Source organism: Xenia sp. Carnegie-2017, unplaced genomic scaffold (genome assembly GCF_021976095.1).
Source record: "Xenia sp. Carnegie-2017 unplaced genomic scaffold, XeniaSp_v1 HiC_scaffold_6, whole genome shotgun sequence".
Lineage (NCBI taxonomy): Eukaryota > Metazoa > Cnidaria > Anthozoa > Malacalcyonacea > Xeniidae > Xenia > Xenia sp. Carnegie-2017.
The window spans coordinates 5,326,611-5,342,936 of NW_025813526.1; the positions used below are offsets into that span (position 1 = coordinate 5,326,611).

The window sequence follows — 16,326 nt, forward strand, 5'->3', positions numbered from 1 at the left end:
GAACTGAAACGTATACTAGATCATAACTGCCTCAGAAATTGGAAAGCGAGCAGTGAACTATCTTGCATTGGCAACGATTGGACAAAATACATTCTCACATGTACAACTTTGAAATTACCACTAACGTCGCTATTTTACAGCTATCGGAATCATTTTAATGTCAAATCGATTTGCATAACCTGTTTTATCCATGACTAATACTTGAGGTTAGTAAGGAGTCGCGAAAGGTCTTAAATATTCGAAAATCCATGTTTGTAAATGTTATCCGCCATACATTTCTATAGTAATTTGTATCTCGCCATGATAACCGGAAGTGAATTTTGCATATATAATTAGGATTCACTTTTGCTACCTGTAGAAGCTATATCCAGTCTATTATCAGATCAGTGGAGGGAACCTATTGGCCCATCTGAGAGGCTGTGTGTTACAGTTTGATATTTGGTTACTGGTGATGCATATTCAACAATTGCGGCAAATTACAGAATGAGTCCTACAACTGTGGGTAGGATAGTAAAAGAAACCTCTCATGCAATCTGGAACAATTTGGTGAGGTTAGGTTATCTAAAAGTCCCATCTAACAAAACTGCTTGGGAAAAAGCTGCTTGTGAGTTTGAAAATCATTGGAATTTCCCAAATGCAATTGGAGCAATAGATGGAAAGCATGTTCAAATGTTTGCTCCTGCTGGAGCTGGATCTTCTTTCTTTAATTATAAGAAGACGCACAGTTTTGTATTACTAGGTTTTTGATGCTACTTATAAATTTATTTTAGTTGACATTGGAGATAGTGGTAGACAAAGTGATGGTAGTGTCAATGCAAACAGTTATTTAGGACATGCCATAGAGAATAAACTCCTTAATATACCAGGAGATAGGAGAATAAACTCTTTGAAAGTGTTGTATTTGTCTTTATTGGAGATGATGCATTTGGTTTGAAGCAGCATATGATGAAGCCATATCCTTTTTCCAACTTATGTAAGCGGAAGCTTGTTTTTAACTATAGATTGAGTCAAGCTAGAAGAGTAGTAGAAAATACCTTTGGTATATGTGCCAGCCGATTTAGAGTATTTTACAAACCCATTGTTGCATAAGTGCAAAATGTTATTGCCATTAGAAAAGCTGTAGTTGCATTGCACAATTTTTTGATGAAAATAAATGATGATGATTCAAAGCACGATTGTCCTCCAACATTTCCTGATCAAGATGGTCCAAGTGGAGTAAAACCTGGTGATTGGAGACATCATGAAAATGACATAAATGGGTCGAAAGAAATCAGATGTATGGGTGACTCTAATAATTATGGAGCAGATGCCAAGTGTGTTCAAGAACAATTCGCTGAATATTTCAGTAATGAAGGAGCAGTTGACTGGCAATGGGGTGTTATAAGAAGGTCGAAGTAAACATTGTTTGGTATGTTTGGAAAAATAAAAAAAATTGTGGGCAACCTGGTTAGTGAAATTTATTAGAATCAAAATGTAAATATGTTGCAAAAGAGTATCATTATTAATGAACTAGTTATGAAGAAAATTGATGTTTTAAGCAGGCTTGCTATTTTGTTTTTCAATAATATTCTATATATTACTGAACAGGTTTTCTTAGATTGACATTATGTAGAAAAAAATAGTATCATTCAAATTCTAATTCATATAACAATTGCTGAATTCTTAATTTGGCCAATCTTAATTTTTTCTTCTCCATATCTCTAAGGACAGGCACTAGACTGTCTCAAAACAAGGCTGCTTCATCTTTTTCATGATCTTTGTCTTCCATTTTGTCAATAAAGCATTTTTCATCGGTATTCTTTATTAAATGAGATATGATCTTCGCACTTAGCTGGACAATTTAAGCAATCGTCTCAGGACCTGAAAAAATCAGGTGACTCAACGGGATTTTTTCAGGTCCTGAGACGATTGCTTAAATTGTCCAGCTAAGTGCGAAGATCATATCGCATTTAATTTCAAACACCGCACTGCATAAAACATTCATATGGTATTCTTTATATGGTCCAGTAAAGGATCATGTTCTTCGTTTTTAAGCCTAGGCCACACTATTGTCCATATCGACGAAAATCAGAACGAAAACTGCCGCAACGAAATTTTTAACGAAAATTTCGTTTTCGTGCATATTAGAAGAGTTGAACTTTTGACCTTTTTCGTTAACGAAAACGGATACTATTGGCGAATAATATCAGACTTTGTACTCAAACATGGCGGAGTGGCAAGAGGTTTTGATAAATCAGGGCTAATAGACTTTCTAAGATGTGTGCCAACTTTAGTGATGTGAGGTCTAATTAAATCCAAAATGTCGTCAAAATTTGTCGTCGTCATTCGCAAGTATTTTATGTGTCTATTTTCATTGTTCGGCTCTCGTAATTCTTTAATCAAGTTGTTAAATAGTCCAAGCCGATCAGGTCGTATATTAATTGGGTGAATCCAGTATCGACGTTTGCTGTTGCTTGTTTTCAACTTTAAAAGCTGTAACTTTTTCTTAAGAAGAAGTAATCTTTTTCTTTTAGAGATCGCCATTTTTTCTAATCCGTCAAAAATGCCCATCAAGGCATTTTGAATGATCCAGGTGTTTGAATGATCCATCAAGTTTGCTACGGTTGCATCCAGGACTTTAGCTGTTGCCAGATTTTTTGCACAGCCATCAAATGTAACACAATGCACATCAAGTCCTGCTTCAGTTAACAAATTGATAGCCTCTTTGATTATCTGGGCTTGCATTTCAGCTGTGACGCGGTCCACCAAGAAATATGCTATGGGGTGATACCATTGTTTTTTGAGCCCTGCAGCCATGACAACTGAAACATTTGTTGCAATGCTATCCTGTTCTTCTGCAAGAATGGGACCATAATCTGTATTGCCAGCAAATTTCTTGTTTTTTACATCCCAAATTACTTTTTTATGGCCATTTCATATACTATCAGGAATACAATCTTTGCAGTTCTCTTCAAGACCATTCTGGAAATGTTTAATGACATTGCTTAAGAACCAGGCTCACAGTTGATGGCATCTGCCCATGCTCGGATGGTTGACAGACAGTAAGTGAAGTGCTCATCTTACAAAATTGTATGCCCTTTGACTGTAAAAATGCAAGGAGATAGCAAATTGCTTGATAGTATCACTGTATTTTGAATGCTTTGACTTGTTGGCATTTTTTCTTTCATTCTCAAACAAGTTTAGTCATATTGACTTGCGTTGCTCCTTTGACAAGTGTTGCGTGCATTGCAGCTTTTTTAATAGTCCTTTTATTGTTTTGTCTTTGCGAAGATTTTTCCTTGTCAGTGCTCTTATCTTTCATTTTCTTTTTTCTAGACACTTTCATTTTGGGGATGACTTTTCTTGGGGACATGCTGTATGTATGATCTTGTATACCTGGATGATCAGAGTGCCTGGGTTTCTTTATAGCCACATGTTTTTGTGGACTGGGAGCTTTTCCCTTTCTTGGAGATTTCCTTTGCCCATCTTTGTTTTGGAAATTTAAAGGAAAATCAAAAACAGATGGTACTGCATCTGGCTTCAAATACTTCTTGGTCTAATCAGCACATTCCATTAACTGAATTCCAGGCATTGCATAGTCTTGCATAGGCATTGCATAGTCTTGCTATGTATGGTTCAAATACATAGTAAGCACATAGGTCGGCACATAATAAGCACATAGGTCGGCACAAAAGTCACAAGACAGCGAAGTTGCCCCTACAGCCGGAAATCCCCCTCGTCGGCTGTGGCGGGGCTTAGCCCCCACTCCCTCTCTGCAGCGCTCATGCAAAGTCATACTGCTCCAATAGCAATGTCACTATAAAACCAACGGTAGCGTCTGTTGAAGAAAACCCAATAACAGCCCCCGCGTTAACCTCTAATGCAGTGTCGAAAACTGTGAAGGCTGAAACCTGCCTAGTTGGCTTGCGCACTTCGAAAGTTGTCTTCTCGACATCATTCACCTTCAGCCAGACTGTTGCAAAATCGTTTACAGCAGCCGCCATCCCAATGCGTAGCACTTGACTCGAGCTGAGAACCGAGCCAAGCGGAGACCATCTGCCGGCCCCCTATCCTCCTGCAGAGTAATATGCATAATTAGGACGTCCCACCCGCTTGGCGGCCTGAGCTTGGGCGAGAACGGCCTCCAACTGTGTCCAGGTGGGATAGTCAAAAGCGTATTCCCATACAGCGATATCGCTCGGTGGCTCTCGCTCGGCATCGTATTGGCAGCGGAAGCGCGTTAAATCCGTCACAGGAGGTTTCCTTGCTTTGAGCCAAATCTCGACTGCTTGGGTCATAAACAAATCTAACGCCATGCTGATATACGTAGTATCAGGGGAACTCAAGATAATACAACCTGTAGGGTACGTCTCCAATTGTATCTGTATGTGCTCCGGTGGTCCGAGACCTCCAGCGGGACTGCGGCATAGCGAGTGAGAAAAGAGGTGTGCCATCACCCACCAGAAGAGATCGAAGTTCCAACCCCAAGCCTCTCGCAGTTTACCGCTGCTCATATGATACCACTCGTTTTCAGCCCGCTCAATCCAGATACCCTGAATCTGTATCTTGCCATTCTTCACATTCACTCCCTCCCCAAACCGTCCCACCACAACATCCTGTCGTACGAGATCAAGCAGCATTCCTGTAACAATTCTTGGTACACCACCCAAACGGTCATCAATGCCATGTAAGTCAAGCTTCTTTACCTTCAGCTGCGCGACAGTGTGAGAGAGAGTGCCCTCGGTATCCTCATTCCCAATTTTAGTTTCGTTTTGCACCACAGAATTCTGCAAACAAGGAAGCTGCTCCTGATCACCGAACCAGCTGCCGTCTTCTCCTAAGTGGTCGTGCAAAACGCCCATGTCCATGAAACATTCATTCAAACAAGGCCTCGAGCGTTCAATATAGCAATACACTTGCTAGTGATGCGGCTCCTGTCAATGAGGAGCGCATTGATAAAGGCTGCATTGCTAGTCATCTTGCCTTTGACGCCTCCAAGCATAAAATGACGATCATAATTTATAAGTTTGCTCTCGGGTGTATTGGAGTAGGTGTCAAGCAAGGCTGCCAAATCACCGAACTTCTTCATTGACCCTGGGACTGCAAGTGCATGCTGTTTGATCTCATGCAATTTCCACCTCGCCAGGCGAAACTGGGTATTGCCGAAGTCCACCACAGTAGATTTTTCGTCGCATGAATAGGCGAATCGCTGATTGGTGCAGTCCACAGCGAGGATCGGGCGCTCGCAGCGGGTCAAGAGTTTCTCGTGCAGTGTAAAGATGAGAGCCGGTTTATTGCCCGTGCCTCCAAAGAGCGTATTAAGAAACCGCTTCACGTTCGACTTATCTGTGAATCGGAGGAGATAGAGAAAGTTTGTGTTAACCTTCATGTCCTTTATGTTTTTGAAGTTCTAGGAGAGGAAGAAGACATTCAATTTCAAATGATGGCTATACATCGTAAAGAACTTATAGTAGCATTCCCTCTGCGTTCCGCATTTGAGATTCATGATGCGAATGTACTCGATGATGACGTAGGACTCGTGTTGTATACTTGTATCCTCGATCGATTCAGGCATGACAGAATAATGCTTCAAGACCGTGTTAGGTTGAATATATTGATCAGCGGAGGTGTTCGAAATAACTTACATCCTTTTCTGACAAACATGAGCAAGGAGCCGTTTCATGAAGAAGCTCTTGCCCATATTGCTCTCACCCAATAGCAAAACATTTACCCCGAAACCATTCTTTTTTGTGAAATTCAAGCACTGGGATAGTGGGGTATTTGCCACCACCAGTGCTACACCGGTTGCGATTGTCTTTTACCGCGGTACCGCATCTTGACGATGAAATACGATTCCGAAAGTGCCATAAAGTTGTTTGGCGAGCTGATATCTATCCCAGTCGAGAGACTGGATTGTCCGGATAGAGAGTGACGCTATCTCCCCCCTCAAGCAGGGAGACCTTATTTTCGGTCTTCTCCTCGATGGCATCTTGTACTACCTTCATAGGTGACAGCAAAACACGGAAGGACTCGTGTCTGGATTTGGAAAGTGTCAAGAGTCGTCGCCATGGTTCGCGTTTGATAAATGGGTCAGTGGCCGGTACCTTCAATTGGATGGAAGAGGTTGTTTGGCCATGTTTAAACATGGCAGCAACTAGCGTAGTTCTATCCGCAGTGAATACCTCGCCGGCGGTCAGCCGCGGCCTTCTGGAGCCCAACTTTAGGATGCGGGTTAAGGACCTGAACACTGCGGAACAGGTAATTTTCGTCAAAAGTGCCCAGCTTGAGCTCCATTATATGAATATCGGGCCTGAAAGCAACATACTGTAAATTGTTATTGGTGGTGGCGAGACCATGCTCACCATCCTCACAGGGACATGCACAGAGGTCGGGCACCTCATCAAAGTTATAAACCAGACTCTGGACAACGCCGGTCATGACGTTATAGCTTTCAGCTAAGTGCAGGCTCAAAGCCGAGTTCAGGTAATTGTTCTGGCTGGTAAGACCTTGAAGATAACCAAAGATAGCCCCTCCCTCATCTTCGGTTTAGGCGAGATTGCAGCAGGTAAATCGTGGGATGCTGCAGGTGACTCCTCCGGAATCGTGAATACCCATGCTTATGCATTACACCTGAGCGCGGGTCGGTGGGCAGTCCTCCTTTACAGAGATCTGATCTACCCTGCTGTGGAGTATGAGAATAACTCTGACAGCCGAGTCTTCAAAACCTTTCTCGTGTAGACAAACGATGACATTAACAATTATGTGTTTGATAAGCCCGACTTGTGGCATCTACGCACCTACCAACAAGTTAATGAGGTGTCCTTTTGGTTGAAATTCAACACTGGAGAGTACATTTCCAAAAGGTATCCGATCTTTCTGGATCTATGAACCGTTGATATCAATTAATTTTAATCTGAGATTTAATGTGTCTTAAGATATGAACAACGTATCAAGCTAATGATGGGTCTTCTGGAGGATCTTTGGGTTGCCTGCCATGGTGTTGCTGCAGCAGCTCGCCACGATCTCAAGGGTCAAGGTCTGTGAATGAGAGGTTTTCCACTTCTGGAGTTCGGCGATATTGCCGATGTCTCGCTGGAGGGATGGAGAGCAATGTCTCGGGAAGCGTTCATCGACATGGGGAAAAAGAACCTACCGTGTGCGGTGCAGGCAAAAGGCAGGATTCTCATTGCGGTCGCTGCCCACTTACAGTAGAGGTGCTCCAACACCTCGAAAATGTTTACAGGCGCATCATCGAGAACTGATTAACGCTGGCAAGCACCTTTTAGAGTAGTTAATTAATATATGTATATACATCATCGCAGGCTCAAGTTTTTTATTATAAAATGTATTATGTCTAAAAATAGTCATAATTCATTTTATAATAAAAACAACCGGGGGATTGATGCAATAATTAATAAAAAATACATATCTGTGTTAAATATTTCTTATCCAAAAACAGCAAAAAATATTAATGAAGATGAATGCTAGTGTGATTTGGAATTAAAATTTTCAAAATACTTTATTCAAGCGGATGTTACTACTAAAAATATAGATAAAAGTTTATATCCAATTTTGAAGTTTAATTTATCCAGAATTAAAATAGCGTCAGGAATATATAACAATAAAAAAGTTATATCGCTTTTAAATGATTATCGCATTTGCCGGTGTATTAGTCGATCGTTTTCGATCAAAAATCGACCTAAAAAAATCGACCTCGACTTATACACCGAGTCATGAAATTCAACTTCGTATTCATCGCTTCAAACGTGATGGTAATTACTTTAACTTGCAATATTGTGTCGGAAATCAGTCTGTAAATGCCCTGGTATTAAATAATTTATATACCTTTGTTAATAAGACATTAGACATTCAAATATTTAGCATGAATATTTAATTTTAATTGTTAGTATTTATTCTATTCTCAGTACGCCATATAGTTATGATACGTGCAGAATATTTGATGAAAATTTTCTCCCCCTTTCTCGTATCTCATTGGTTGTCTCTGCATTTACCTTACCAAGCAATCATTTGACTATCACTTAAAATTCTATATCTATGCAAAGATCAATCTATGTAAAAAAGCTGCCAGTGGCCAGCACTTGAACAAGAACTTGTATGCTGGGTCGAGAAGCAACGAAAGTGTGGGTTCGTCGTCACAAGAAATATGATTCGTCTGCGAGCTTTGGCTTGTGCCAAGCAAAGCAAGATTACCAATTTCAAAGAACTAAAATTGATCAAAAACTACCTAAAGATTTAGAGGAAAAGATATCTCTCTTTCAATCCTTCGTAATCAGGATGAGACAAAAAGAAACAATATGACTTATTGCAAATTGGAAATATCGACAAAACACCAGTATGGTTTGATATGCCTACATCGAAAACTGTATCTGCCAAAGGTGAAAAAACTCTTCTCGTGAGAACAACAGGCCATGAAAATTCTAGATTCACCGTTGTACTTTCCTGCTTAGCTAATGGTACAAAGCTGAAGCCATTGGTCGTTTTTAAGAGAAAAACTCTACCGAAACGACAGTTCCCTTCTGGCGTAGTAATTCACAATCATCCAAAAGTATGGATGGATGAGGAGGGAATCAAGATCTGGATAGAAAAAGTAATGGAACTCTTGACCTGGAGGAATGTTAAAGAAGAAAAGTCTTCTCGTATGGGATTCTTTCAAAGCCCATCTAGTGGACTCTGTCAAAAGAAAACTTAAATGCAACAACACTGATGTCGCCGTTATTCCTGGTGGACTAACAAGTGTTGTGCAGCCACTTGATGTTTCTTTGAACAAGCCGTTCAAAGACAGATTGAGAGGAAATTGGCACCATCGTTAGACATAATAACAGGATGGATTAAACGGTCGTGGGATGATGTGTTGCTGTCTACTGTGGAACGCTTCTTTAAGAAATGCTGCATCTCAAACGCTCTAGATGGGACCGAAGACGACCTTATCTGGGAAGAGGAGGAGGAAACTGAGGATAGAGCAGACCAAGAAGATGCCCTTTATGATGACAGACTAAACGAAAATTAATGGAACGAGCTTTTTGGAAATAGTGACGATGAAGAAGAATTTTACGGATTTTGAACTCTATGTAATGAGATTAATGTAATGTAATTTAATTCTGTAATAAATGTAATATTGTGTAATTATACATCTCATTATTAATTATTACGTGTAATAAGCTTAAGATGATGAAACCATTGAGCTCGACTTATACAAAGTATATATCATAGAATCGTAAATTTTCGTCGAATTTTAGGGTTTGACTTATACGAGTCGACTTATACACCGGTAAATACGGTATTTAAATGATTTTACTCTTTTTTTTAATAATAAATTGGTAAAAATAATATAATTTTCTCAAATGAATATACTTGTTACTATGCTCAGGGGAAAGAATCTTATGTTAAAGAGGGTAAAAAATATGATTTTAAAAATTATATTTGGACACAACCCATAATGAACAAAATAGAATATATATATTAATTATAATACAGGAAATAATAAAATGGAATTCAAATTAACTTTTTCAAAAAAATTAAGTTTTATGTTGGGGCTAGATAAAGAAGAAATAAGACATACATTTGATTCTGGATTTGATTCTACAGAACATAAAATTTTAAAAAAAATTAAATTATTTCATTGCCCATATCTTCCTGATGAGACAGTTGGAATAAATAAAATGTTTATATATTGTGATAAAATTGATAGTGAAATTGTTGGTGATTCAAGAAGTGAATTGTTATGTATTGGTCCTTTACATTATGCAAATGAAAGTGGAGACGATTTGTTTGTGTACAATCCTACAATCATAAAAAAAAACAATTAATTTCTTTATTTATTAAAGATTTAACTATAAAAGTTTTGGATCATCAAGGCAGTTATATACCATTTGATTCTGGAAATATAACGTTGGAATGTAAAATTTATTAAAAAAATGGAAATTAAATTACGACCTATGAAATTACCTCAACATAACCATGCTTTATCTCAAAATTTTTTTTTGCCCTTATTTAGGTATACATTTAATATACACGACAACTTTTTTAAAAATAGACATGTTTCGACATCTCATGATGCCATCTTCAGTATGAATGAAATAATAGGTGATACAGGGTTTATAAAAGTAATATGATATGTAAATTAGAACAATAAAAAGGAAATAAGATAATATAATGAGGAGCGTCCGAGCGTATTATAAACTAAATATTGTATTGAATTTAAAAACTTGAACATTGAGGTCAGGGTTAGTTTTGTTAATGTGGAGTGCTTCTTTGATTTTAAGGGTGAATGAGGTGTCGGCAGTGTCGATGATTTTGAAACAAGAGGGTGAATAGTTGGTTTTGCATGAGTGAGATGTAAGAAGGTGTCGGTAGATGTGAGAGTTTTTGTCTGTTGTGGTATGTTCCCTGATTCTGGTGGATAAATGGCGCGAAGTTTCGCCAATGTATCGGGAATTACATCCCGTGCAATTGAATTCATATACCACCATAGATTTAATTGAATCAGGGATCAGGTCTTTAAATGAAAAAAGGTTTTTGATTTTGAATGATGTGAAAATTAGTCGAATGTCAATATCTGTACAGAAGCGTTTCATAATGTTTGTAAGTCTGCGTTGTGTGTGTCGTGAGTAATGTCCGATGTATGGTAGTTTGAAGTATAGAGTTGTTATTTTGGAATTTTCATTTGTGTTGGTTGTGATCGTCGTGTCAGGAGTTTTGGTGTCTAGGTTGAGGTTGTTGCTATGTTTGTTGTCGAGATATCGTTTTACGGTTCTGTTAATAAAGTGAAGTGGGAAAGAGTTTCGTAAGAGAGTGGATGTGATGTTTTTTATGTCTAGTTGAAAGCCATTGTTCGTATTGTTAAGTTTGTATGCTCTGTCGATTAGTGTGCGTATATGTCCGGTTTTGTATGAAAGTGGTGTGAAACTAAAATAGTTCGTCAGAAGTCCTGTGTACGTTGGTTTGTGGTATGTAGATGTTGTACAGCTGTCATGAGATTTTGTTAGTAAAATGTCAAGAAATGGCAGTTGATCTTGTTGTTCAGTTTCAAAAGAAAATCTAATGTTTGCGTGCTGTGTGTTGATGTAATTATAAAACTTCATGGCCTCACTTTCGTTAGTAAAAACACAAAAAATATCGTCAACGTATCTGCGGTAAAATAGTGGTTTAGTGTGGTTGTAGTTGTTTAGCCAGTTTCGTTCATGTGAGCCCATGAAAATGTTAGCAAGTATGGGTGCTAAGGGCGAGCCCATCGCAACACCGTCCGTCTGGTCATAAAATTTTCCATTAAATAAAATATGCGTCTGTGCTGTTGCTATTAAAAACAGTTGTGTGAGGTCGGTCCTGTTTATACTGAACGTGGGGTTGTGAGTGAATATTAAGTCGATTGCTAGGTTGATGGTTTCAGTAAGTGGTATGTTAGTAAATAGGCTTTCAACGTCGTAGGAGATGAAGAATTTGTGACAAGAAGTTGATGAGTTGAAAGATGACAAGTCGTCGAGGAAAGTGAAAGAATCTTTAGTGGAGTGGTCATCTGGTATGAGTTGTGTTAGTAGAGAACTAAGATACTTAGCTAAATTATAATTGTATGCGTTGATTGATGAAACTATCGGTCGTAGTGGAGGCGATTGTTCTGGTTCTCGTTTCTTGTGAAGTTTCGGTAAGCCATAGAAGCGTGAGGGTTGAGAACCTCTGGGGAAGATATCATTATAAACTTTGTTGCTAATAGAGTCTTTCTTTAGAAGCTTCCTTAACAGTCGTTGTAGTTTGGCTTCACGTGGTAGTGTGACGTCTTCTTTGAGTGGGGTAAACTTTGCTGTATTGTTAATGATTTTAAGGCAGGAGTTACGGTACATTTGACGATCCATGATTACAACGCCGTTGCCTTTGTCCGGTTTGAGAATGATAATGTTTGGATTGTTGCGAATGTTTTTAAGAATGTGATGTTTTTTGAAGTCAGCTGGTGTCGGGTGATAAGATGAGATGTACGAGTGAGCGATGTGTGCCAGCTCTGTTTTGAGATGCGTGTAGTCTTCTTGATTGCGAATGTTGTGTTTTATAGTTTGGTGGATTTTTTCGAATGTTGCCAGAATGTCGGTTGAGTTGAGTCGCAGTGGTTTAATGCTGAAGCCAAGGCCATTTTTCAGTTCTAGTTCTTCGTCTTTTAATTGGTGTGATGATAAATTGGTTATCGTCTCATTGTGTGTGAATGGTAGGGTTCTGTTCCTCGTGAGATTACTTATTAGAAATAATAAAATTTTATATCGAATAAAGAGTTTAAAACCAAAAAATTTCAAAAAAGGAGGATTTAAATTAAATATCTATTCAATAATTCCATATAATTTTACTGATTTTACAAGTGGAAATGTACAAAAAAACCCCAGAACCTGGTGATGTAACTAATGTGAAAAATTGTTTACTAAACAGTATAAGAAATTCCGATCACAAACTAAATAATATTTCATTATTTTTATTAATGCATTAAAAACTTTTTGTATATTTAAATGGTGGATTACCTAAATTATATGGCGTTGCTAATTTTAATTTACAATCAATTCACATAATGAAATATGAAAAAGCTCCTTCGATTCTATTTTCAGATTATATATTATTTGAATTGGAGTACAATGATTCAGATAATAACTATATCACCGACAAAGAACTAGATATACTTCTGGACTTAAAATTTGAAGAAAAAAATGAATGAAGAAAGTAAAAGTAATTGGTATAAATATTATGAAAATGTATTAGAGGGTAATGGAATGAAATATTGTAATCCACATTTTAGTTATAGAAAATATAAATCTAGTTCTATTGCTGAGAAAAAAAGGAATTTGTCCACCTACGGGTTTAACTGATGTTGCACTTAACACTTTATTAAAAAAACCATTATCAGAATATGTTGCAAAAGAGAAAGAAAAGGAAAATAAAAAAGATTTTCCAAAGAGAAAAAGAAAGAGAATTGATGATTTATTGAATTTTTTGCAGAAATAAGTTGAATTTCTTGTAAATAATATATATTTATAAGTTATTAAAAAAATTTATGATTTCATTTTATATCTTTTGTTGGTTGTGTGAACTTGTAACTAATAAAATAATAAAAAATGGCAAGTGTTAGTGAAAATTATAAAAATGATCATGTTGTAAGCAGTTATTTAAACTTGTTTCAACCAGTTCCTCGAAATTTACATTTTTCGAATTTAGACCTATTTATTTAAACCCTGAACCTGATGAACCTTATGCAAAAAAATTCAAATGTATAATGTCAAAATCCGATTACGGTTTAATGAGAACTGATGACTTTGATATGAGTAGTAGAATAAAATTAATGGCTGGTGACACTTTATTTAATAATTTAAACATATGTGTTTATCCAAGACCTCTAACTAACATGTGGTGTAATATAAATTTATATATTGATGTTTTAGTAGATAACATTACTAATCAGTATAATAGGATTTCATATGTAAAAATATTTTATTTACACCATATGAATCACTTGGCGATTTAGGCAGTGAGAACCTAGATATATTGGATGAAAGTGGAAAAATGGATGCAGTAAATAAAATTGCTTCAAATACGACTGCGAATGATGAAGCTGATTTAAATGGAAAAAATGCAAGAGTAAAGCTTATAAATAATAAAACTTGCAAAATTATAGATCAACTTGATATGACTTTAATAAATGGATATGGTAAAACAACATGGATTACATCAGCTAGTGATTTGAAATTTCAATTTGCAAGAGCAGAAAAACAATATTATTTGATGGGTTTAGCTGCTAACAATCCTCAAAATTACAATATTCATCTTAAAGATTTTAATATTGATACTAGAATGTTTAAACCAAACGAACAATTGAGTAAAGCCATAAATAATAAATTGATACAAGAAAATAAAGAAAGTCATTTTGTAAACAATATGAGAGTTGTTACAAAAACTCTTCCTATTGGATCCCAAGCAATCAACTGTCATGATGTATTCACAGGAGGTTTATCATCAAGAGTTTTTATAGTTTTTCAAACTAAAGCAAGATTTAATGGCTCATATCAACTCAACTGTCACTTATATAATTTATTAAATTTCCTTTATTATTGTGCACATACTAATCGTGCGGTAACACGCAAGTATTATGGTCGAAAAGAAGCATATTGGAATTTAAAGAAAATTTTAAATAAAAAAATGAAAAAATGAATTTTGATTATTCCCGATTTAAGTCTGAATGTGGAATTATTGGATTTGATTTATCTCCTAATCAAGATAGTTTCACCAAAGTTTTATCGGGTCAAAATACAGGTGATTTCGGATTTGACATTAATTTAAAAAAAGCAATAACTCATGCATATACAATGATATTTTTTGGAGAATTTAGAAATCAAATGAATTATGGATATAAAATTCCTATAAATTTTGAATATTGATTTTAACTTTTTTATTATTGTTGTGTATTCAACATGAGAAGAACAAAAAATTATATAAATTAAAGAGAAAGAAAAAAAATTTAAAAAGAAAAAGTATTAAAGTAATTGATATTAATTTTCCATTGAAAAAACAAATTATACACATTGATCCAGTAATAAATCCTAATTATTTATAATGGATGATAAAGAAAATGTAAATGAAGATGTAAAGTATGATATGGAAAATGAAGATAATAAAGAAAATGTGGAAGAAATTGAAAAAGAAAAAGAAAATTTAATTAAAGAAAAAAATAACGAATATTTTGATTTTAAAAATAATTTTGATGAAGAAAAATTTGATTCTGATGATGATTATGATTTTGATGATGATGATGTTTATAATGAAGATGATGATGGTGAACAAAATATTATAAATGAAGAGGTTTTAAAAACAATTGTTAAATTAGTTGAATATTCAAAACAAAGAAGAAAAGTGAAAAAAATGACATTGTTCAAAATTTAAAGTTATTTATTAATTCTAGAGTAGAAAATAGAACAAAATTGATTAAAAATAAAAATATATTTAAAAATTTGATTTTTATTTTAAAAAATGTTATAAATGATAAAATAAAAAAAAAAGAAATTTAATTCATTTTTTGAATAAAGCGAGTGATTTAAGAAGAGCTAAAAACGAGGACGTTGTAGATACAGATGATATAATGGATGATGGCGATACTTTAAATTATGGTGGTGGTACTCCTTTTGAAACACCAATAATAACGAGGGGTTCAAAAGCACAACATCAATTAATTTCAACATTTTTCAATAATCATGGTATAAACAAAAAAGACTTAAAAATAAATGGGAAGAAATTTAATTTGACCTAATTTGATTTAGTAAATGATTTAATTTCTAATAGAAAAACATTAAATCTCAAAGAACATGAATTAGTCTATTTTACCCGAGTTGAAAAAAAAAGGAATGCCAATTTCATATATTAAAAATAATAAAATCAAGGAGATGTATATGTATTCTAATGCAAGCAATACAACTGGTAGAAGGCGAAGTTCACAAACACCTATTTTATCTACTCCTTCATCACTACTATCTCCTGCTTCAACATCGTCATCTACACGTATATCATCATTATTAACTCCTGAACCGTCTTTAAATTTAGGAATTTCTACACCCCATCGTTTTTCTGCTTTACCTTGACGAAAAACATTGAGACAAAATAAAACATATGATATATAGAAAAATGGATTCAAAATGTATGTTGGAAAAGTTTTTAACAACTGATAATTTAATTTATTCGGGGAATAATAATAAAATTATAAAAAAAAGTTGTTTTCCAGCCGATTATTACCCGAAAATAAGTTTTAATGAAGGTGGATGGATATGGAATACAGATACTAGTGATAAACCAGGTCAACATTGGGTAGCAGCGTGGAAAAATAAGAAAAATTTATATTTTTTTGATTGTTTTGGCTTAACTCCAGAACATAAACATATAAGATGGAAAAAATTTGCAACTGATAAAAAATTAAATTTTGAAAAATTTTCTTATAAAAGACTTCAAAATATTAATACAACTGCTTGTGGTGTTTGGTGTTTTTTTTGTTACAAAAGTGTTTAAAAATGAATATTTTAAATGTAATTAATCATAATTCTACTTTAGAAAATGATAAAAAATTGTTAAGTTTATCTAAATTTTTTTTCCAAGAATTAAAAAAGTGTATGCACGAAAATGTAAAAATGAGAAAAAAATTACTGAAGTATGTTGTAGTTATAAAAATATATTTAAGAAATAAATTATATTGTCGTCATTTTATCATGAATTACATCAATATCTTCGGTTATATATCCATGTCGAATACATATTTTCCAAAACTTTTCAACAAAATCTTTCATAGCATAAAATTAATCAATTGTATAATCATTGAATTTT

At 35.2% G+C, this 16,326-nt stretch overlaps 1 long non-coding RNA gene across 1 annotated transcript in view; it reads right to left on the minus strand.

The window, feature by feature from the left end:
- The window catches only part of LOC124458210, a 709-nt gene extending 642 nt beyond the window's left edge, over window positions 1-67 (minus strand). Inside the window, exon 1 of the long non-coding RNA XR_006953077.1 lies at window positions 1-67. This exon is cut by the window's left edge and continues 12 nt beyond it. This is a non-coding gene — a long non-coding RNA (uncharacterized LOC124458210).
- Between the last annotated feature and the right edge of the window lie 16,259 nt (window positions 68-16,326).